Here is a 23451-nt window from a genome sequence, read left to right as displayed (position 1 = left end):
TGCTAAATTGGGAACGGCTAGTGCAGATAGCCCTCGTTTAGCTTTACGAGAAATTGAAAACAAACAAATGTCAGTGATAAAGTCTGATCGCAAAGAAATAATCGATTCCTATTGCTGGACTTCCCAGTGTCACGACGGTAAATCTGCGGACTTATAACGTTAGAATCCAGGTTTCAACACCCGTGGTTGGCAAAGCACAGATAACCCATTTTGTATTTTTCTGTTTCATTACAAATAACAACATCTAACGTGATTACAACAATTAGTTACAAAAAGAGTAAAAGTTTGAAATTTATTTATCTAGACTATTGTTTTGGAAACTTTACGGGCTATCTTTTTTATATATAATTATTTTAGAGTCGAGTTTCAAATTGTATTTCAATAACTTAACTAAAAATATATTACGCCTTACCGTACCTTTAACTTTACAGAGAACTTCAATTTCAGTGTTCTTCATACGACGCCTTTTTACTCTTATCAACGAGGACGAACTATCATAAGAACCTTTAACCTGACAATTCAAGATAAATCACGTGATTGTCTTTCCTGATTTATTTTACCACTTGGGCACAGACGAAAATGACTATATATCAGCCTCTTCAGTTTCAAGATTTCACTTATCTGTTTCTTTGGCAAGTTTCCAAACGTTCCCCACGTAACAAATTACTGGGAAAAGCTTTGTGTTTATTAGCTAATCACGTACTGCACAAAAAAACACATAAAGATATTCCAGTTATCATTTTTATTCTACCTGTGTGCTCGTAAAATACTTGGTAGCAACTGATGTTCAGGTTTGTAATTGTTAGTTAAAACGTCATTGCAAAGTAAGAGAATGGTACAATTTTTGCCTGTGATTGTTAAAACAAACGATGCCGTTTCTTCAAGAAATTCTTCGAGTTTCAGCAAACTTATAAAAGCTAAGAAATATGAACTTGACAAAACAACATTTATGTGTGTGTGTGAACATTTTCACAAACAACTCTCAGTATTGAGGGATATTAAAACCACAAGTTAAAGAAATTACTTAAGACAACATGTGATGGTCTGTATTAAATCCATCTGTGTTACAGTAGTTTGAATTTTTTTTCCTGTTTACTTATGAAAGCTTTTATTGACTAATTACGGATTCTAAAATGGTACACTTAACAATCCATTGACTTTAATATTGGGCTTGGAATGGCTTGATAATTAGAGTGTTTGACTTTAAATATATGGGTGCAAATCACGTTACCAGACATGCTCGTTCTTTATACCACTGGGGCATTATCACTTGACACACAATACCACTTTTCTTTGGAAAAGTTTGTTTGTTTGTGTTTTGAATTTCGCACAAAGCTACTCGAGAGCTGTCTGTGCTAGTAGTCCCTAATTTAGCAGTGTAAGACTAGAGGGAAGGCAGCTGTTCATCACCACCAACCACCAACTCTTGGACTACTCTTTACCAACGAATAGCGCGACTGACCATAAAATTATAACGCCCTCACGGCTGAAAGGGCGAGCATATTTTTTGCGACCTGTATTCGAACCTGCGACCCTCAGAATACGATTCGCACGCCTTAATATATGGGAAGCCTCAAGGTCCTTGAAATAAGACGAGAATGTTGAAAATACACAAATCGCTTAATTTTATAACTTGAATAACTTCTTTTATCGAAGTAAATAAAGCCGTTACTTAATTAATCCAAATTTTTACAACAGAAATTTTGAAACCATTTTAAAGTGTTAGGAAAAATTAGGTATTTAATGCTTGTGTGCCCTTTCGAAAAAATAAAAGGAAATTGTTCAAATTGATTATAATTTATGAAATCATGAATTTCAGGCCAATATTAATTCCTTAGTATCTTCAGTTGTTATTGTTTTTATAATTTCGAATGAGCTAGTTTGTGGTCATTTGGTCTGTATAAATTAACAGCTTTACACACTGTAGATGGTTCGGAATGGCCAGATGGTTGAGGCACTTGACTCGTAATTTGATGGTAGCGGATTCATATCCCCATCGCACCAAACATGCTCATCCTTTCAGCCGTAGGGACGTTATATAGTGACGGTTAATTCCACTATTCGTTGGTCTTACACTGCTAAATTATGGGCAGTAATAAAATGTCAGCATCACTTTGTGTCATTGGTAAAACTATTCTGCTTCGAGCTCCTGGTGAGGGAAATTTGTATGTTATCGAATACAATACAAGAACTAATTATTCCGCCCATTTAAATTACTTTTTCAACAATAACTAAGATTTGCAATGAAAAATAAAAGGTTACTAAAAGGTCTCAAGTGAATTACTCACGCATGGAACGTTATATTTAAGAAAATATATAAAGAGGTGCACATGGGAAATTTCTATTTCAACTATATTTCTAAAAATATTATCACAGGTTAAAAACATGTAACATGTCATAACTTTACTCCAACGTTTATTCTACAATCACGAATTTATCCGTAACCCTGTAAAGTACGACTGTAGCTTTTTAGTCCTTGTGACAGGTGTCAGTTTTAGGAGTTTCAAACATCATCAAAGTGTTTTGTGGTGTTTTGCTTAACGGTGAGTTTTGAGACAGTTTGCTATCAGGGCTACTGAGCATATTTGATATACAACAAAATTTTCATTTCTTATCCTCTGTCTTGAATTTGTCAGAAGAGTTGTTTACTGTTTCTCTTTCGCCAAACCGATAAGCAAGTTTGCTTCTGATGTTATTGTTTTTCTAAATTAAAGCCGTGTTTATTCGATTCAGTTTATTAATTTACTCTTCGTTTATTGTTGTAAATCCTGCAATAAAGACGTTATTAAATATTTTCGTATTGTACATTGTGCATCGTTTCCTCTCCCATCACTTTTTCTAGATGTTTATTTTTGAATTTAGCGCAAAATTACTCGAGAGCTATTTTAAAGTTCTGAAACTGTAATAAATCCTTTGATCTCTCACAGCGATCATCATCCATTTTAACTTATAGAAAGAATTTCGTGAAATTGAACAAATAATCAATACAATAAAAATTACTTGAGTTAAAATCTTCAGAGACGTTAAGAAATGGAGAATAATTTCATTTTCGCGCGAAGCTACACGAGGGCTATTTGCGCTAGCCGCCCATAATTTATCAGTTTGAAGAAGCTGGTGGGAAATCAGCTAGTCATCACCACCTAACTACCAACTCTTGGTTCACTCTTTTACCAACGTCACTTTATAACGCCTGCACGGCTGGGAAAGCGACCATGTTTGGTGCGATCGGGAATAGAACCCGCGATCCTCGGATTACGTGTCGAACGCTTTAACACACTTTGCCATGCCGATCCCCTTTTTTTACGTAAATTCTTAGTCATATTATTGTTAGCGAATTTTAATTGAATGTGAGTTCATCATTTTTCAATCAGAACGTCACACACGTACAATGGATTTCTTTTAAAGAGGTTATATAAGCCAGTGCGACGTGGTGTCATGACTCTCTACCTATTATTGATACCAAAATATAAGAACATAAAACACACAACAGAAAAGAAAAATATACTAACATAATTACTCCTTTTTATTTTTATAAAAAATATGTATTTTTGTATGCTTGATTCACAATTTAAAATCTACGCTGCAGTTTTGCAAAAAGCAATATGAAATTGGCATTATATGTAATTAAGGTTCCTTTCAAACCCAGTTACATTTCATTGGCACAATCTAACATTCGATAATAATAGCATTTTCAAAACAGAGACATACTAAAATTTCATGAGATCTTGTAATCATATGATAATTGTAAAATGAAGACTCAATATTATAGCATACCATAATATTACGGTAACCTGCTACATAATGAATATTTTATACTTAATTTTCCAGAACGTCATAAAACAATTCTGGCCAAATATTAGGGATATCTGTTCCCTTTGTCTTTTCATCAAATTTTGCCTTCAAACGTTTTGACTGATCTTTAGAGAAATGATTCTTCCAGTCACCCACAACTCCTTTTCGAATAAAAGGGAATTCTTTCGGCTGTGGTGCCTTCACACGTTCAACATATTCCTGAAGTAACTTTATTGCTTCATGAACAGGAAAATTTTGATCTTTTTGTTTTTCTTCTTTATTTTGTTTGTGACAAAACCCATTAAAATGCTTGTTGACGTGATTTCTCATGTATTCTACACTTGTCTGATATAGTATTTTCTTCAACAAGTTAGCGTCATTTTCAAGCATATCAAAATATTCCTGCCCTAGAAACTTGGCAATATTTAGCACCGTAGCTTCATGATCTGCTTTCATTTCTTCGTAAACAAGGAATAAAACGTTTGGAAGGTTTCGATGTTCATAAAGTGAAAGAAGATGATCGAAGTAGTCTCCCAGTCATTTTCTCCATTCAGAAAAATTTCAAAATATTCATCAAAGGTTCCCTCTGAGAACTGATAGTTTGGAAACGTTTTAGTGTGATGGTAAAATGAAACGCAACAATCTTTTGGATTTCGAATAACTAAGATGTATTTTGCTTTCGCAGAATAAGGTTTTACGTGAAATGGAAGATGCGTTTTGATAGTCCCAGGTCGAAGCATGAGTTCAATACCTTCCTTTCCAAAAAAATCTATTATAGGACATCGAAGGTTGTATTCTTTCAGACTTGTCAATGGTTTTCCTTTGGTCAAGATATTGTGCACAATATATTGTGTCCAAGTTGTTCCAGATTTTGGAAATGTCAGAATAATGATGTCGTCATCTCTTGGCTCGTATTGGATGGCTTCTTCTAAAAATTTGGGGGTAAAGCCTCCGCAAAGTCTGACATTGTTAACATCTTGATAAGCTGGCATTTTTCTAATTGTGTACATGTTGATTGAACCTTTCTATAAACAGAGTAAGGAAATAATAAGAACATGTAAATCAGCCGATATAAAGTTCCTGTACAATAACTTATATTTAGACTTCATTTTTACATTGTTTACACGTTTTTAGATAAGAAATTTCGACAGTGATAATTATTGTACTAAATGGAATTGTAACCACCATAAAATGTATTTGGATGCATACATGCGAAGACCAGGTGAGATCTGTTGGGTAAATCGTTATAACCAGTGATATATTAAAATAAAATTTGAGTGAACGAACTAGAAGACGTAAAATTTTTATACTTTATATTAATAAAGCTTTAAAAAGAAGTTGACACAATGTGGATGTTTGAGCACACATATGATAATTAGGCCACTTATGGACAAAAAGGGTACTAGTACGTTCCCTATATAAGAGAATGCAATATAACTATGAAAGGACTAATGTGTGGAAAAATAGGCGTGAGTCACAACTTGAAAGTTCAACGCATACCTCAAACAGCTGATGAATAAAACGGGTATTCTGATTATTGGATACCAAAACTACGCTTCAAGACTATTGTCAAAACACATAGCCATAAAATATAATATGACCGGACCTTGCGACTTAAAGAGCCTTAGAAACCGTCTTAATTTAGTATTCACTCTGTTTTAGTATTTGGAGCAGATTCGGATATCTTCAAAACAATGTCTTTTATACTGAACCAGGTCCTTCTTCGTAGGTTTGTCTTCTTTCTAAAATATATTTCGCGATAAAATTTTGACAAGATACAACTTTACCCAACACAATTAACTCAACTAAATGTTAAATGTAATTTAACTAAATATTAAGATACAATAAAGGAAGTAATAAAGGTTTATCAATAGACAATAACTTGTGATTAAAATTGGGAGAGCTATGTAGATTGCTGCTGGAAACTTATTTGTTCAAACTTATAAAAAATGAAATGTCTCATTTTTCTTTCGAATTTCTTTTGATTAATATAATTTATTACCGCTAACCATGGAAATCTAGTTTTATTGTTTACAGCGCAAAAAGTTGTTGTATTCGACACTTGTCATTACCAGAGCGCATTTAAACAATTTTGTAACTTTGCACTTCAAAATAAACAATGAAAAACATTATAACTGGTGTAATACAAAATATATTTTACATTATTGTTAATATAATTCTCTGTCAATAATATTTTACATTGTTGACTTAGTATACACATTTAGAACTAACACATATTTTTTCAAAGTTGACTGAATTTCTTGAGGTATTATGACGATAATGGTCGAAAATTGGTTAAGAACGAGAGCACCTAGTGATATATTAATACACTCTAAACATTACACGTGTTAGTTTTCCTGTGTGTTTTGTATATAACGGTATGTAATTATTGTTCGTTTGTTACTGTTCGAAAATTTATTTGACCCATCACAAACCTAAACTACGACAAGTACAGATACAGTAGCAATTAAAACGAACGCTGCTGTTTCGTTATAGTAAGAGAAATCACATATAACATAAACACAGTCTCCAAAAATGTAATTAGCAAAACTGACGGATCTTTTCCATACACTCCAAGATTGTGTCTCTGTACCAAAATAGACGATTTCAGATCTGTTAGCCATATTTCGTAGATAGCCTTCTCTGTCTCCAGTTTTGCTACTTCTGTGAACGTTTCCTTGTGTGGTTGTGTGAGGGACATTGTCCATAGGACAAAGGGAGCCAATCTGGGGACTATGTTATCGGATCATCGACACAATGTCAAGCGTCAGTGTAGCTGGCCAACAAATGGATGAAAATCGAATACTGACTCTCTATTTTGAGGCTCACAAACGGAACACATGGAGATGTATGTATTGAGACCAATGATGTGTGACGAAAACCCTCATATACGAGCCCCACATTTAGCGCGTACCGCTTCTGTCTTGTCGTTAAATTTATAACTCATCACATAGATTTCTGACACCCTAGATAACTAAAGACGAGAATTTGAATATTGTGAAACGTTTAATGAATAAATCGTATTATTAGACACACGTTTTACTTTAATATTAAATTAAGTTTTCCGAAGAAATTAATCCATTACTAAGTTAGTGATAATTTAAGTTTTGTGATCTACAAACAGAGAAACTGTATCATAACATAAAGAGCTCATTACCTTTTAGTTGTAAAAATATAACTCCGTCTTCACCTGCTCTCGTCAATGATCTTGTGATCAATTAGGTAAAGGACGCACTGTATTTATTTTTCTAATAAGCACAAAAGATTAGATTATTTTAAGAAATCTGAATAAACAATAAATGAAATAGAAGACTTTGCTCCCTGTCTTCAGAGTTATTTTACATCCCTCTAACCTTAAGGGAGTTGATAACAATATACTTTGACGGACTATCGCTTTAGTTCGGTTCGTATCAACCTTTCGCACGAATATCTCACGGCACCGATGTGAGCCTGATAAAGTGTACTATTGAGGTTGTACTTTATAGAGGTAGCATAAGTATAAGTAAATGATCATTTGCAAATAAAGAGATCTCAATATTATTCACAGTTGGAGATTTCTGTTCAAATTTTAAAGTATGGTCCGGTTCCAGGTATATATATATATATATATATATGTATATGGTTTTAAATTGTTAACTGGTTCTAGGTGTTAATATATGTGCGTCTCGGGTATTATAATCAAATAAAAGTAATATATGTTAAATAAATTCGGGGTAAGAGCATAAAACTGCGAATTATCTTCAAGTGTTTATAATATATCATTGAAAGTGTGATCAGTTGGCTAATGTTGAAATATTGTCGAAAGAATTGATTATTTTAGTCAAAGAAAATGAAATGACAGTTTATGTCAATCAGTCTGTTCAAAACCTTAGAAAATAAAAGTGTTCACTTTTAAAAAAACAGCCATAATTGAAAAAAAAGAGAAAGTTTACAGACTTTTGGTGTGGCAAATTTCGTTGTCAAAGTGTTAACAGCTAACAAGTATAGTGCATGTAATAATCGAATATATATCTATATTGTTGATGCTGATAAATAAATATAATTTTGAAAATATTGGCTAAACATCATTTAATAAGTGATAATCATAATTCAAATCGTATTTCTCTAGATACAAACATGAATAATTTTCAAACTCACAACCATCGTAACCTAAACCTGGTGTTATGAAAATCTTGTTCCATTTCTAACTACAATATTAAAGTGTGCTTTCCAATTTATGTCATTGAAATTGTATGCTATGTTCCAAAGTGGTATGGACACCAACACTGAAATCATCGTGTTTAGTTTACACCACCAAAACATCACCAAAACTTAATGTGTAATATTAATATGTTTGAAAGTATAATCATAGATAATCTGTCATTGAAACACCAATGCAATGAGTGGTATTATACAGAATTACAACAACTCCTAAGTAATAATACGTTTATCGGGGTAATTTTGTACAATAAAGCAGCAGGGAAGCTAATTGTTTTCACTATCTATAGCAGTGTGCATTCAGTAAGATGCTGATATCATAGGGCACACAGAAGAGAAGGCTCATTGCCATCTGTACGAAGGGTGACGAGACAGTAAGATTTTCAATTCACGTATCAAGCAATACAATATAAAAGGTACAAAATAAAGAATGGAAATATCAAGATGCGTAAAAACAAATTCTACCGAAATGAAAAAATGTAGCTAGTTTTCACTGTGGGCAAGCGGGAGTATTAAGCATTCTTTCATATGTGGACCAGTCATCAACTGGAAAGTTCTCTGTGAAAGAGGATCGTGTGCCTTTAGTTGTGGCAAGAGACATTACAGATATAGCACTTACAAACTTAATTATTAACCATCTGTGATGGTGTTTGAAATAGATGTGTGGTAACATCCAAGATGTGGAAGCTCACATCACAGAATAGTAGTCAACAGTATCGTATGTGTACTGCAGAGACCAATCGTACAAACTGGTGTTTACACATTCTTCAAAAACATCATACGTTCACTATTTGCTGAAGTTCGTTTAAGATGCTTGAGACGCTTCAATTTTTTCGTTCCTTACCAAACATATCCGGCATGGCCAGATGGTTAGGTAGATCGACACGTAATCTGAGGTTCGAGAGTTTAAATCCTAGTCACACCAAACATGCTAGCCCTTTCGGTTGTGGAGGTGTTATAATGTGAGGGAGAAACCCCACTATTCGTTGGTAAAAGAGTAGTCCAAGAGGTGTATTGTGATAACTAGCCACATTCCCTCTATTTCTTCCGTCAACACTCCTACGTTAGGGAGAGCTAGCGCTGCTGGTCCTCGTATAGCATTGCGCGAATTTCGAAAACAAACAAACATTCTCGCAAAGGTCTCTGCAGTCTGTAAAATAACAGTAAAGCAACCAGTTCTTTTTATTGTACTGAACCAAGTTTAACTTTGAACTTAAATACAAATTTTATCTTGAATTATTATTCTATTAAACAGAATTTTATTAACATGGGACGCGAGTTTGACATCACGGTATTTTCAAATGTTTTATGATAAAGCAAAATTATGAGAATTTTGTGCTATGCTACAAGTACATCGTTACATGTGGCGTAAGTAGACCTCTAGTATCTATTACAGACAACACTTTGTAACGGATACTTGATTATTAACCTTTGGTGCTTTCCTGGTGTAACAGACAGTCACTTCTCTTGCATAACATCTCCAAATGTAATCAGATATTTTGTTTTTTTAACTCTTTGGAAGTATTCCAAAACTAACCAGTAAAGGTCAGTCAGATTCAGATCTGAGATAATCAAGGCAAATCCAAATATTATATGTCTGTGAACACTGATGAGATATAATGGCTGGTATGATGTGGTGTGTTATAATGCTGAAAGAACTATTGTTTTCCTTACAGAAGTTCATTTGTACAGCTAATGTTGAATAATCAATGATGGTCCAATACGTCAAGGCATTAACTGCTCACGTAATAATTATGACTTGACAAAGTTCAAACAGGAATATATATTTAGATTACAATCATGACCTTTACTCGTTGGGATAACAAAGATATTACACTTATTTTTACACATAAAATATGAAGAAAACAATGAGTAGCGAGGCTTATCGATTTACACGATAATGACCAACAGTGTTTAATTCAGGGGATATTCAGAATAAATTTTTCCTCCCTGTGCAAATATCCTCCTCAGAAGTACACTATTTTCCATTTTGTCAAATATTAATTCTAATTCGTTTTTCCCGAGCTACACGTTACCCAACCCTCCTAGCCAGGTGGAAATGTTAAGATCCATCACTGAGAATCCACCACGCTTTATCTTAATAACTGCACTTGCGGTACCATCAGATTGAAGGCCTTTTTTTCCACGGCTGTTATGAGCAACTTGAGGACTTCAGTTTATCTATGAATTTTTAAGACACACAATATTCTTTATTAGTGACACCCTCTTTGGATCTGCACTTTACTTTCTTCATGTATCGACACACCGTTTGAATTGAACAGTTTACAATAAATCATGATATACTTTTATCCCTTTAGTTTAGATTCGTACATCTTTGTTTAATTTGAATATTGTTTAACAAGGAGAATCTCATTCTACACGCTAAGCAGCTTAGGATGTAAGATTTTAACTACAAGTAGATAGCCCGATATGGCTTTGCTAAAAAAAGAAAACACAAGAAAACTCAAGGACACCATATAGTAAATTTTGCTTCGTAACTGTAGTACTTCATAATACAACATGCATTCTCTTACACTTACTGTATTTTTACTGTGTCATTCTCTTGGCACATTGCCAAATGGCTGAAAAGCTTCTAGTAGAATGCATGATTTCATTTCTGTTCAACTTCTTTTTCTTCGTAGCCAGAACTTGTAATGTAACTTTGTATATTTACATGAAAGTTTATCCTGTCAATGAAGGGAGTTTTCACTTGAACTAGCTGTTGCTATCATTTTTTAGCATTTTCTCAATTGTAGATATAAATTCATTGGCACACGATTAAGTAAGTTTTTGTATGTGGTTTACACAAACACATTGGAAGCGTAGTCCTTAATCTCTAAGACATAAATATGTATAATAAATACAGTATGTAGACAAAAATAACAAGTTAGTTTCTTGAAGGTTCGGCTACAGCTCTCTTTATTAATTTTGAGCTACTTACAAGAAACGATCCAATATAACATTTTTGTCCATTAGTTCCTAATTATCATATGTATGCTCAGACATCCACATTCAACATTTCTTAAAGCTACATATGTTTATTAATATAAAGGACAATAAATGTAACGTCTTCTATTTCGTTCACTCAAATTTTATTTTAATATATTACTGGTTATAACGATATACAAAACAGACTTCACCTGGGCTTCGCATGTATGCATCCACATACATTTTATGGTGGTTACACTAAAGTTCGTGTATAATAATTTCTTACATAGCACTAACTTTTCTTAAAATCGTGGGTGTAAAATCTGTTGCAGAACTCTTTCTGTGTTCCAATTCAATTTAGTACAATAATTTTCACTGTCTAAATTTCTTATCAACCACATTTTTTTATGATTTGAGTGTAAATATTTTGTGAATAAATTTTCTGTTCTTGTGAATGACTTAAACCTGTCGGTTTGTAGCGGAAATTCCATATTGATTCAGTATAATGTTTTCACTTATTATTTTCTTACCCTGTATTAAGAAAGGTTCAATCAACATGTACACAATTAGAAAAATGCCAGCTTATCAAAATGTTAAAAATGTCAGAATTGTCGGAGTCTTTTCTCCCAAATATTTACAAGAAGCCATCCAATGACGACATTATTATACTGACATTTCCAAAATCTGTAACAACTTGGATACAATATAGCGCACAATATCTTGCCCAAAGGAAAACCACTGACAAGTCTGGAAGAATACAACCTTTCTTGTCCTATAATAGATTTTTTTGAAAAGGAAGGTATTGAACTCATGCCTCGACCTGGGGCTGTGAAAACTCATCTCCCGTTTCACGTAAAACCTTATTCTGCGAAAGCAAAATACATCTTAGTTATTCGAAATCCAAAAAATTGTTGCTTTTCATTTTATCATCATACCAAAACGTTTCCACACTATCAGTTCTCAGAAGGAACCTTTGATGAATATTTTGAAATTTTTCTGAATGGAGAAAATAACTGGGAAGACTACTTCGATCATATTATTTCGCTTTATGAACATCGAAAACTTCCAAACGTTTTATTCCTTGTTTACGAAGAAATGAAAGCAGACAATCAAGTTACAGTGAAACAATTGCCAAATTTTTAGGGCAGGAATATTTTGATATGCTTGAAAATGACGCTAATTTGTTGAAGAAAATACTATATCAAACAAGTGTAGAATATATGAGAAAACACATCAACGAACAGTTCAATGGGTTTTGTCACAAAGAAAACAAAGAAGAAAAACTGAAACATCAAAATATACGTGTTCATAAAGCAATAAAGTTACTTCAGGAATATGTTAAAGTTGTGAAGGCACCACAGCCGAAAGAGAACACTTTTATTCAAAAAGGAGTTGTTGGTGACTGGAAGGATCATTTCTCTAAAGATCAGTCAAAACGTTTGAAGGCAAAATTTGATGAAAAGAAAAAGGGAACACATATCCCTAATATTTGGCCACAATTGTTTTATGACGTTCTCGAAAATTAGGTATAAATATTTATTATGCAGCTCTTTAACACTGAACTGTTTCAAAACCCGCCACAACTCTAAACATAAAAAGCCACCTTCAGCAGAGTAGAAAGGGATAGAAAGGTGTCTTGCAAATAAAGAAAAAGTTACTAAATTTATAATATGGTAAGTGATGTATGATGTAGACATTTTCTGATATATACTACGAGGCCACCAAAAGTTGGAGAAAACTACAAGAAAGGGACTGATACTTTCAGAAGATAAATTCACTTTTTCTAAAAAATATTCAACAATGTTATGAGCTACTTTCTAAATATTTTAATTTGTTAGCTATAGGGAGCTGTGGGCCATAACGATGATGGCAAGATGGAATAAATTTTGACTTAAGATCTGGCAAAGCAAGGAGTGATTAAAATAGACGATTCGGAAAACATCAGATAGATAGATAATTGTTTCTAGCTGGTCAAATGAACCTGCCATTGTGTTTAGTGAGGTATTTGGATCTGTGTGAATTATTACACATTCAGTTACTTTGAACGTATTAAATGTATTTTATATTGGTGTCGTTTGTACACTTAGCATACAAGTTACAAGTATTTGACAGTGTAAAATCATTAAGGAAGAAATAAAATGATTTGTTGTTGTTACGATGATTTACTTTCACCAGAGAATGTTAAAGAACCTGCCATGAAAGAACAAAGTTACAAAAGTATGCTATAAACAAACTTAATAAATTGAAGTAGGGATAGAAAGTATCCATATACAATGTTGCCATACATAAAACTGGATAATCTGATCGTATTCAAACTTTCAGATTTAAAAATATATATTATTATAATCTTTCATGATAAATCTCTCTTCCTTTATTAATTTTCACTAAATTTGAACTTACTTCACTATTTATGGGGTCACTCAGGTTTATTTATTGTTTGAGCTGACATCACATGCTATTTGACACAAATGATGATGCAAAATTCCTTAGAACATTAGTGTTAAAAAGTAAGGAAATATGATGACAATAGTTGAGTTAGGATGTTTAAACAATTCATAGAACTAATTGGATCAGTTCTTCTGAATGATAGTTATATTATCACAATTTTTACTTTTATTTTAATCTTGTGTAGTTTCGATATTTTCCAGCTGCAACAGCTAGAAGTCATAAGAAGAAAGTTAGAAATTAGAAACCAGTTACAGCATTTTAAAAATCCCACGTCATCTTTAGGCTGTTGTGTTTGCTTCTTTTTATTTGTTGCCACATTGAATTTATTTTTTGCTTAAGACTTCTATAATTTATGTATTATACTTACTTAATACTTTTATGTTGGAAATCTGCCTATCAGAATATGACATTGTTCTGTAGGGAGTTATTCAGTGCTAATTGTATTTATATGTCCACTAACTTATTGTTTACATATTTATGTATTTTTTTTTACTTTTCTATTACGTAACTTGCCCCATGTAATAATAATTAAAAACTTGTGACGTGTGTAAGCATTTTTTTACATTCTATGCATCAGATCATCAAGCTGGTGTTTTTCATTGTGCAAAGCTATGTGAGGGCCATCTGCATGAGCCATTCCTGATTTTGAAGTCTAATAACATAGAAGACCAGTGGATTTTTTTCAGTTTCATTTGATTAAATGAACAGTTTAATTATTACAGTAAAGTTGTAACAAAAAAAACTTGACAGCATTACATATAGATAAAAAGCATACGTATTTTATTTATAGCATTATAGAAATCACTTTTGAACACAGAGAGAATTTTTTTTATATTATCTTTAATAAACTGTATAAAATATGGATTTTGAGAACAATCTTCCAATAAGGAATCATAGGTAAGTTTTTAATTGGCTTAAAAAGTGAGGTGTCATGTGTAATTATTACAGTAAAGTTGTAAATGTGCCTTTTATTTAACACTTCAGTTTTGTTCTAGTCTTATCTGCATTACAACATTCTTAACAAATATTAATCAAATATTCTTTAATGAATTTGTAGTCACTGGCGAGTACTTTTACACAAGTCATGCAAGTGAAATTATCCATATCAACAACAAACATTTATTCTTTCCATTTCACTGCATGCAATTTAACTTTTTTTTTTTATGATAACTCCCTCAATATTGTTACAACCAGGCCTTTCAGGTTGGCAACAATAATTGTTTTAACAATGCAATGTGATGATTTTGGTCCTGTGGGCAGTCACATATATACACATATATTACTCCTATGATCATTAATTATACTCAGCAACTCTATGGCTGATTTTGATAATGATGGCATTTTCAACAATATACTGAGACCTGAATAGTGGTAGTGGTAAAACAAAATTTATTTGTCAGAATTATGCAAATATGGATTTTGAGAACAATCTTCCAATAAATAATCATAGGTAAGTTTTAAATTGGCTTAAAAAGTAAGGTGTCATGTGTGAAAACTAATTATGCCCTGACTCCTATTAATTTTGTTTTGTTTACTGAACTGTTAATTTGAAAAGGTTAATAGGCTAAAACTAATAAGTCTAACAACAGTGAAATAAACTGTGTAACTTTATCACTATTATTTGACATACTGTTTTAATTTCTTTGCTAGGTGTTGATGTTTAAAACTGTAACATTAACTGTTTTGCACTGCATGTAACATCATTTTTCACACTTTTGTATGTTAGCAAGTTCAGCCTGATGAGTTCTAATATTGAACCAAACAGCTTCACTTGCTATGACAAGTTGTGAAAAGGTTTAAAATGATATTTTACAAATACCCCTGATTTGATATTGATAATAGAGTAATTTTGAAGAATGAGAAAAAAACCTCCTCCGTTCTGGAGATTTTATCAGCACTGTTAAGCATGTCGTTTTTACTGCTTCACTGGCTTTCAGCATTAAAATAATATTTGTTATGAAAAAGTAAGTGGGAATGGCACTCCTGTATGTAGCTTATAGCATTCACACATGCATGTTGAACTGATAATATAATGAACACCTTATATAGGCAACAGAGAGAAAGAGCTATATGCATGCAGATCTTTCAGTAAGAAATAGAAAATTGTATAAACTTATGAGGAAAAGCTGCTGTTTCAACTTTCAATTCAACTGTCTTGGTTAACAACTCAAAACAGTTGCCTCAGTTGTCACTACCCCCCTTCCACTTCAAACTTGTTTTGCTGCCTATCCACTTTTATATTTCAGTCTAGTTATGAACAAGGCAGTTTAATGTATATCTGTAGGTTTTCTCAAGAGTTTCTTGAAAGTACTCATGGCTTCATCACCTGTCATGCCAGTATCATTATTTAATTGATATTATTACTGTTCAACACTGAGAGTAAAAACTTTAAGAAGGAAGATAATAACATATCCATAGGCTGTTGCTAAAAATAACACCTTTTTCAAAAGATATTATGGTTCTACAAATGAATATTAACATTTCTGCAATATTTTCATTAATGAACAAAGGAAGTGACAATCTAAGGACAATGTTCTAGCAGACCCAAAAGTTGATATTCCTGCTCATGGTTGCAGTGTAATTGTATATTATTACTATTGCATACATAGAATTTGGCTATCAACATCTTTGTGTACATACCATATTATTAAACTGTGTAAAAGTACAGTACCAAAAGTAATTCACTCTTCAGTTCATTTTACAACTGATCATGGTGAGCAAATATATTCATCATTAGAATACTGCATTTCTTATAAAAACAAAGAGTATTTGAAATAAAAGAACAGAACTGTTTATGTTGTAGCTGACAGTTACTACTTCTCAGATTCTGGCTGGACATCCTCTTGGACTTGCAACACAAGAAACTGGGTTTCTCACCTGTGGTGACAAGAGCACAGAGCCATTGGATGGCTTTGTGCTTATTTACAAATAAACAAACAATTCTTGTGACTCATGTGATACCTAGGTCATTGCCACAATAGGATAATCCAATAAAAAATCAATGGATGATGTAATCTCAAGGTCTCACCTGACTTGCCAGTGGAAAGGATTATTGTCCACATTTACATAGTATACTGTACTTTTCAGTGATCTTTTCCAAGAGATAGCTCACTTGATGTTGTACGTGAATGATCCAGAAAGACATTCAATAGCTCAGACACTTATGGTCACAATGTCCTTTCAGCCTATATATCGAATTACTAGAACTCATCCTCATTTAATCTAACAGTTGATATTCAAGACTTTACATTAACTAATACTAGCCATCTTAACTGTGTAGTGATCGAGTACTGTTATCGAATCTTCTTTAGGTGGTTTGTCAGTAAAAATTGAGTTTAACAGCTTGGAGAGTAAGATTCATTGTGCCTTTTCAAATCCATTAACGTTGTAAATAACAAGTCATCCTCATTTTGTAATAATCAAGCATTTCACCATGAAATACCACTTTATAGTTCAGAGAGCTAGAATGTCTTATGCTTTCAGTCATTTAATCTTAAAACAAATGATCGTCATAAATGCTTGCTTAGTTATTGAATCACAATTACATTGATCACAGTGCTATTATCAGGATCTTGGCAACTAGCTTACACCTTCCCTTCAGGAGATAGCTAAAGAGATGCATCTCTGTCTTTCTCGTCATTATATAATTTTAGAAGAGACAAAACAGTTTTTCCACTATCCTGACTTATCAGGTCTCAACATTTTACTCTTGATCTAACCAGAACGAATAAGGTTATTCAGTATGAGCTTGTCAACATGTTACTACTGTAACCCATCATTTGATGGACCAAGTTGCTTTCGTAGTGTTGGTAATGTGGTATGTAAGCATAACATGCATTTTATATCTTCTAATTTATTACTGTATTAAGTGAACCTAGATAGTAATCTGGTAAGTGAGTAAGAAAACTGTTGATTTAATTCTACTTACTTTTATTCTGTGTTCTTTTAATGCAGTGGCATTAGATCTGCTCGTGAGAGATATGGCTGTAATTTGTTTTAGAACCTACAGAACAGTTTCCTCAAATAACAGGTAAACTAATACCTCAAAGTTTTAAACTTTCTTATGTTTTTATGAGAATGATCAGTTGTCAACATTTTATTTCAGGTAAATTAAGTATTACATGTTCACAAAGTAATATTCAGATTAATTTTCATCGTATCGTGAAATAAAGTGTTTCAGTATGCTCAAATCTTTGTATATTGTCTTTCATTGATTACTTAATTAAACTGGAGGCAAATATGATTCATCTTCACAACACGGCATCTATTGATCCCCTATTATACTGTAATACTCAAGCAGGAATTAGAGACACAAAGAATACAAAATTGAATTGATGTCAGACCAAATACTTCTTACTTTAACCATTAATGTATTTCATGGACCTGTCAATATATAATAAAATGTACAATAATCAGTAGTGAAGAACTACAATTAGTCATTTAAAAGTTTCCAGTTTATTAGTTTTCACTTTACCCCAGATTTTGCATAATTTATATCAAAATTAAGATGTAAAAAGATTACAGGATTTGATATCAATTAGATATCAAGTACTAACTATTATTTGTAATAATTTTCTAGTTAGATTCGTCCTTTAAATAGGTTATTGTTATCGGTGTCTTTTAGTGCTAAGCTGCACAATGTGTTATCTGCACTTTGCCCACTGCGGAAAATTGAACCCCAACATCGTAAAGTCTGGAAATCTGTCGCTATCTCCCTGGCCTTAATTTAGTTGTGGGCCAGATAACCAATGTATATTAAGTTAAAACTGAGGTTTGTTTTGTTTGAATTTCTTTTTGAGCAATTCAGGGGGATAACTGACCTGTACGAACCTAATATAAAAGTGAAAGACGAGAGGGAAGACAACTACTGTACGCTACTTACCGACGATTTGTAGGTAACTGTAATCGGACAGTGGGATTTGATCACAATTTTCATAATTCACTCACAGCCCAAAAGTGTGAAGCACGAATCATGGAATCTTGGATCCACTGGGCCACGTTGGGCCTTACAACAAAAGAGCATTTATCATGAAAGGTATGCTTAATATTTTTTATTCGCAATAGAACGAGTGTTTATACAAAACACTATTTTTAGTAATTTATATATTATTAATTCATTGTGCAGCTTTGTGCGACATTCAAAAACAAACAAACATATCTTATTCCAGCACCTAAAGCTTTGAGATAATAGATTAGCGTAAAAATAAGAATATTATGTGCAACTTATTCAAATTGATTTTCAATAGAAAAAAATAACCGTTTTATAATCAAAACCATTTACTAAACATATTTTGAATAAAGATATAGAATTTGGTCATTTTCTTGACACTTGCATAATTTATATTAAAATTAAGATGTAGTAGAAAATGACCAGTTTTCAAAAAATATAACATGCCTTACTCAAATTAGTGCCCTCGCTAGTACAGCGGTAAATCTATGGATTTACAACGCTAAAATCAAGGGGTTCGATTCCCCTTGGTGTGCTTAGCAGCTAGCCCGATGAGGCCTTACTATAAGAAAACACACTCACGCACATTATTTAGTTTCTTTAATACATTATTATATAGCTGACGCAAATGTTTGAAACGCTTTCTTTTTATTTAAATTACATAGTTTAGTGTGGAAGTTTCAGGCCAACTGGTAAGGAAATTCTACTCGCAATTTAAGTGTCGCAGGTTCGAATTCTCTTCACAACAATCATGCTTGCCATTTCAGCCGTAGGGCGTTTTAAATGTCGGTCGGTCCCACTATTCGTTGGTAAAAGAGTAGCCCAAGAGTTGGCGATGGATGATGATGACTAACTACCCTCCCTCGAGTCTTTTACCGCTCAATTAAGGATTACTGGCACAGACAGCTCTCATGTAGCTTTGCGCGAATTTCGAAACAAACCTAACTAAATTGCGAGTGTTCATTCAGTCGCTATTTGCAAAATTATTTAATTCAGGTTTTATTTGAATTTGTTTGTTTCAAGTTAAGCACAGAACTACACATTGGGCTATCTGTGCTCTGCCAACCACTGATATCAAAACTCGGTTTCTAGGGTTTTAAGTCAGTCTCTAGGGGAGGGCATTTCATTTGAAAGATATGCACGCGTAGAATAATCTCGTTTTCGACTTTATCGATTACTTTGAATACACTGAAGATTAAAACTGTTTCTCAGTCCTTGAACTTAAGAATAGAACGTTCCTTTAATTTAAGCGTTCTTCCATTTTTCTGACAGTCAATCTGGCAAAAGCGTCCTCTCGTGATGGTCAGTAGGATTCGTAGATAGCACGTGACCTTTAAGAAGGTCTGAATTCTCAAGAAAGGCCTGAACACACACTGGTAGTGAACTTGTGGAAAAAACTTTGATTATGGTGTTTAGTATTTTATTCAAAATTTATGACATCACCACCTTAGTAATGTTTCTTGATAATGAGTTAAGTTTTAAACAGATTTTATTCTGAATTCACAGGAACTCACGATACGATGTGCACAAGACAGGATACATTTCACAAAGTTTTCATTGAAGTGAAGTGAAAGAAATTTTTAAAGTGGATGTACACTCTTGTGAAGTTCAGCTTATGATAACGACCTACACTATGAGGTTGTTGTTTATGTCAAAAGAAGTTTGAACATGCTACTGTTGGCGTCCACAGGTGAACTTAATGTTAACATGTTGGCCGCCAACAGTAGCCAACAGTAATGTTAACATTACTATAGAAACATTGTGCTATAAAATGACGAAATTTTAAAATTGCCACTGCAATTCTCACAGCGCGTTATATCGGTTTCAATGCAAAACTGGTAATCACACCAAGTTTTAAAATAAAACCCTTACAATATGATGTTGATCATAAACAATTAAAGGAAGCATTCTGTTAGGTAAAACTTATAATTGGATTCCTGTCCGATAGTCAGAGGTTAAAGGGATGTTCAAAAATGTTATGCTTCGTATATGCACTTCCCTATGGCACAGCGGTGTGCCAGTGGACTTATATCATTAGATACCAAGTTTCGACACCTGTGATAGTGCAGAACACAAATCGCCAATTGTGTAGCTTTGTGCTTAATTTCAAACAACAACAACAGTGTGTCCGACAATAAACACGTTTTCTGAAAATCAAAGTTCAGCGTTACATAAAAATATAGACGTTATACTTTCTATTGGAATGTCACGTGACCACCCCAGGCTATAGTTTCCATCAATTTTTTGTGGGAATAACAGACGGTCATGTCGGTAGCGAACATATTTTCACAAGAGTAACATTATATTTTTAAGTACATAATGTTACATTTGCTCAGTTCGTCTTCAGGTTAGTGAGGAAAGTTCTTCCTTCTAGATGCGCCGATCTAATCAAGTAATATATTTATTATTGTTTTTGTGATAGCTTCATTTTGATTCATATTGTGTCCAGTTTCTATTTCTTTAACTTTTCGATTGTTTGTTTTTTAGAATTTCGCACAAAGATACTCGAGGGCTATCTGTGCTAGCCGTCCCTAATTTAGCAGTGTAAGACTAGAGGGAAGGCAGCTAGTCATCACCACCCACCGCCAACTCTTGGGCTACTTTTACCAACGAATAGTGGGATTGAGCGTCACATTATAACGCCCCCACGGCTGGGAGGGCGAGCATGTTTGGCGCGACTCGGTCGCGAACCCTCGACCCTCAGATTACGAAGCGCACGCCTTAACGCGCTAGGCCATGCCAGGCCCTTTAACTTTCTGTGGAACTTGTTTGTTTTTTAATTTGCACAAAGCGACACGAGGGCTATCTGCGCTAGCCGTCCCTATTTTAGCACTTTGGCTACTCTTTTACACGAACTGTCACACTATAACACCCTCACAGTTGAATGGGTGAGCATGTTTGATGTGACAAAGACTCGAACCCTTGACCACCTGGCCATGCGCGAAACTTCCTCGAGTACTCTTAATGGAGATTTGTGCCGCAGATAATAGTGTTGACATCTCTTTTTTGATAACATGTACACGATGCGCCATAGCAGTTTATATAATGCCCGTTATTTGGGCTTCATGCAGACCCAAACTATCGGGACTCGATTCGTAATTTGAGGGTGGCGGGTTCGAATTTCTATCACACCAAACATGCTTGGCCTTTCAGCCGTAGGGGCAATGTAATGTGATGGTCAAACCCATTATTTGTTGGTAAAGGAGTAGCCGAATAATTGGCGGTGGGTGTTGATGACTAGTTGCCTTCCCTCTAGTCTTACACTGCTAAATTGGGAACGGCTAGTGCAGATAGCCCTCGTTTAGCTTTACGAGAAATTGAAAACAAACAAATGTCAGTGATAAAGTCTGATCGCAAAGAAATAATCGATTCCTATTGCTGGACTTCCCAGTGTCACGACGGTAAATCTGCGGACTTATAACGTTAGAATCCAGGTTTCAACACCCGTGGTTGGCAAAGCACAGATAACCCATTTTGTATTTTTCTGTTTCATTACAAATAACAACATCTAACGTGATTACAACAATTAGTTACAAAAAGAGTAAAAGTTTGAAATTTATTTATCTAGACTATTGTTTTGGAAACTTTACGGGCTATCTTTTTTATATATAATTATTTTAGAGTCGAGTTTCAAATTGTATTTCAATAACTTAACTAAAAATATATTACGCCTTACCGTACCTTTAACTTTACAGAGAACTTCAATTTCAGTGTTCTTCATACGACGCCTTTTACTCTTATCAACGAGGACGAACTATCATAAGAACCTTTAACCTGACAATTCAAGATAAATCACGTGATTGTCTTTCCTGATTTATTTTACCACTTGGGCATAGACGAAAATGCTATATATCAGCCTCTTCAGTTCCAAGATTTCACTTATCTGTTTCTTTGGCAAGTTTCCAAACGTTCCCCACGTAAAAAAATTACTGGGAAAAGCTTTGTGTTTATTAGCTAATCACGTACTGCACAAAAAAACACATAAAGATATTCCAGTTATCATTTTATTCTACCTGTGTGCTCGTAAAATACTTGGTAGCAACTGATGTTCAGGTTTGTAATTGTTAGTTAAAACGTCATTGCAAAGTAAGAGAATGGTACAATTTTTGCCTGTGATTGTTAAAACAAACGATGCCGTTTCTTCAAGAAATTCTTCGAGTTTCAGCAAACTTATAAAAGCTAAGAAATATGAACTTGACAAAACAACATTTATGTGTGTGTGTGTGAACATTTTCACAAACAACTCTCAGTATTGAGGGATATTAAAACCACAAGTTAAAGAAATTACTTAAGACAACATGTGATGGTCTGTATTAAATCCATCTGTGTTACAGTAGTTTGAATTTTTTTTCCTGTTTACTTATGAAAGCTTTTATTGACTAATTACGGATTCTAAAATGGTACACTTAACAATCCATTGACTTTAATATTGGGCTTGGAATGGCTTGATAATTAGAGTGTTTGACCTTAAATATATGGGTGCAAATCACGTTACCAGACATGCTCGTTCTTTATACCACTGGGGCATTATCACTTGACACACAATACCACTTTTCTTTGGAAAAGTTTGTTTGTTTGTGTTTTGAATTTCGCACAAAGCTACTCGAGAGCTGTCTGTGCTAGTAGTCCCTAATTTAGCAGTGTAAGACTAGAGGGAAGGCAGCTAGTCATCACCACCAACCACCAACTCTTGGACTACTCTTTTACCAACGAATAGCGCGACTGACCATAAAATTATAACGCCCTCACGGCTGAAAGGGCGAGCATATTTGTTGCGACCTGTATTCGAACCTGCGACCCTCAGAATACGATTCGCACGCCTTAATATATGGGAAGCCTCAAGGTCCTTGAAATAAGACGAGAATGTTGAAAATACACAAATCGCTTAATTTTATAACTTGAATAACTTCTTTTATCGAAGTAAATAAAGCCGTTACTTAATTAATCCAAATTTTTACAACAGAAATTTTGAAACCATTTTAAAGTGTTAGGAAAAAATTAGGTATTTAATGCTTGTGTGCCCTTTCGAAAAAATAAAAAGGAAATTGTTCAAATTGATTATAATTTATGAAATCATGAATTTCAGGCCAATATTAATTCCTTAGTATCTTCAGTTCTTATTGTTTTTATAATTTCGA

At 33.6% G+C, this 23451-nt stretch overlaps 1 pseudogene across 1 annotated transcript; it reads right to left on the bottom strand.

Moving 5' to 3' along the window:
- Nucleotides 1-3500: 3500 nt before the first annotated feature.
- On the bottom strand, nt 3501-22133 carry LOC143229917 (amine sulfotransferase-like; annotated as a pseudogene). The gene is made up of 2 exons (XR_013016126.1): nt 21995-22133; nt 3501-4817 (listed from the first exon to the last, which is right to left on the bottom strand). The product of XR_013016126.1 is annotated as an amine sulfotransferase-like (transcript).
- Nucleotides 22134-23451: the final 1318 nt, after the last annotated feature.

Source organism: Tachypleus tridentatus, chromosome 10 (assembly GCF_004210375.1).
Source record: "Tachypleus tridentatus isolate NWPU-2018 chromosome 10, ASM421037v1, whole genome shotgun sequence".
Lineage (NCBI taxonomy): Eukaryota > Metazoa > Arthropoda > Merostomata > Xiphosura > Limulidae > Tachypleus > Tachypleus tridentatus.
This window is presented reverse-complemented; position numbering and strand designations above follow the sequence as displayed.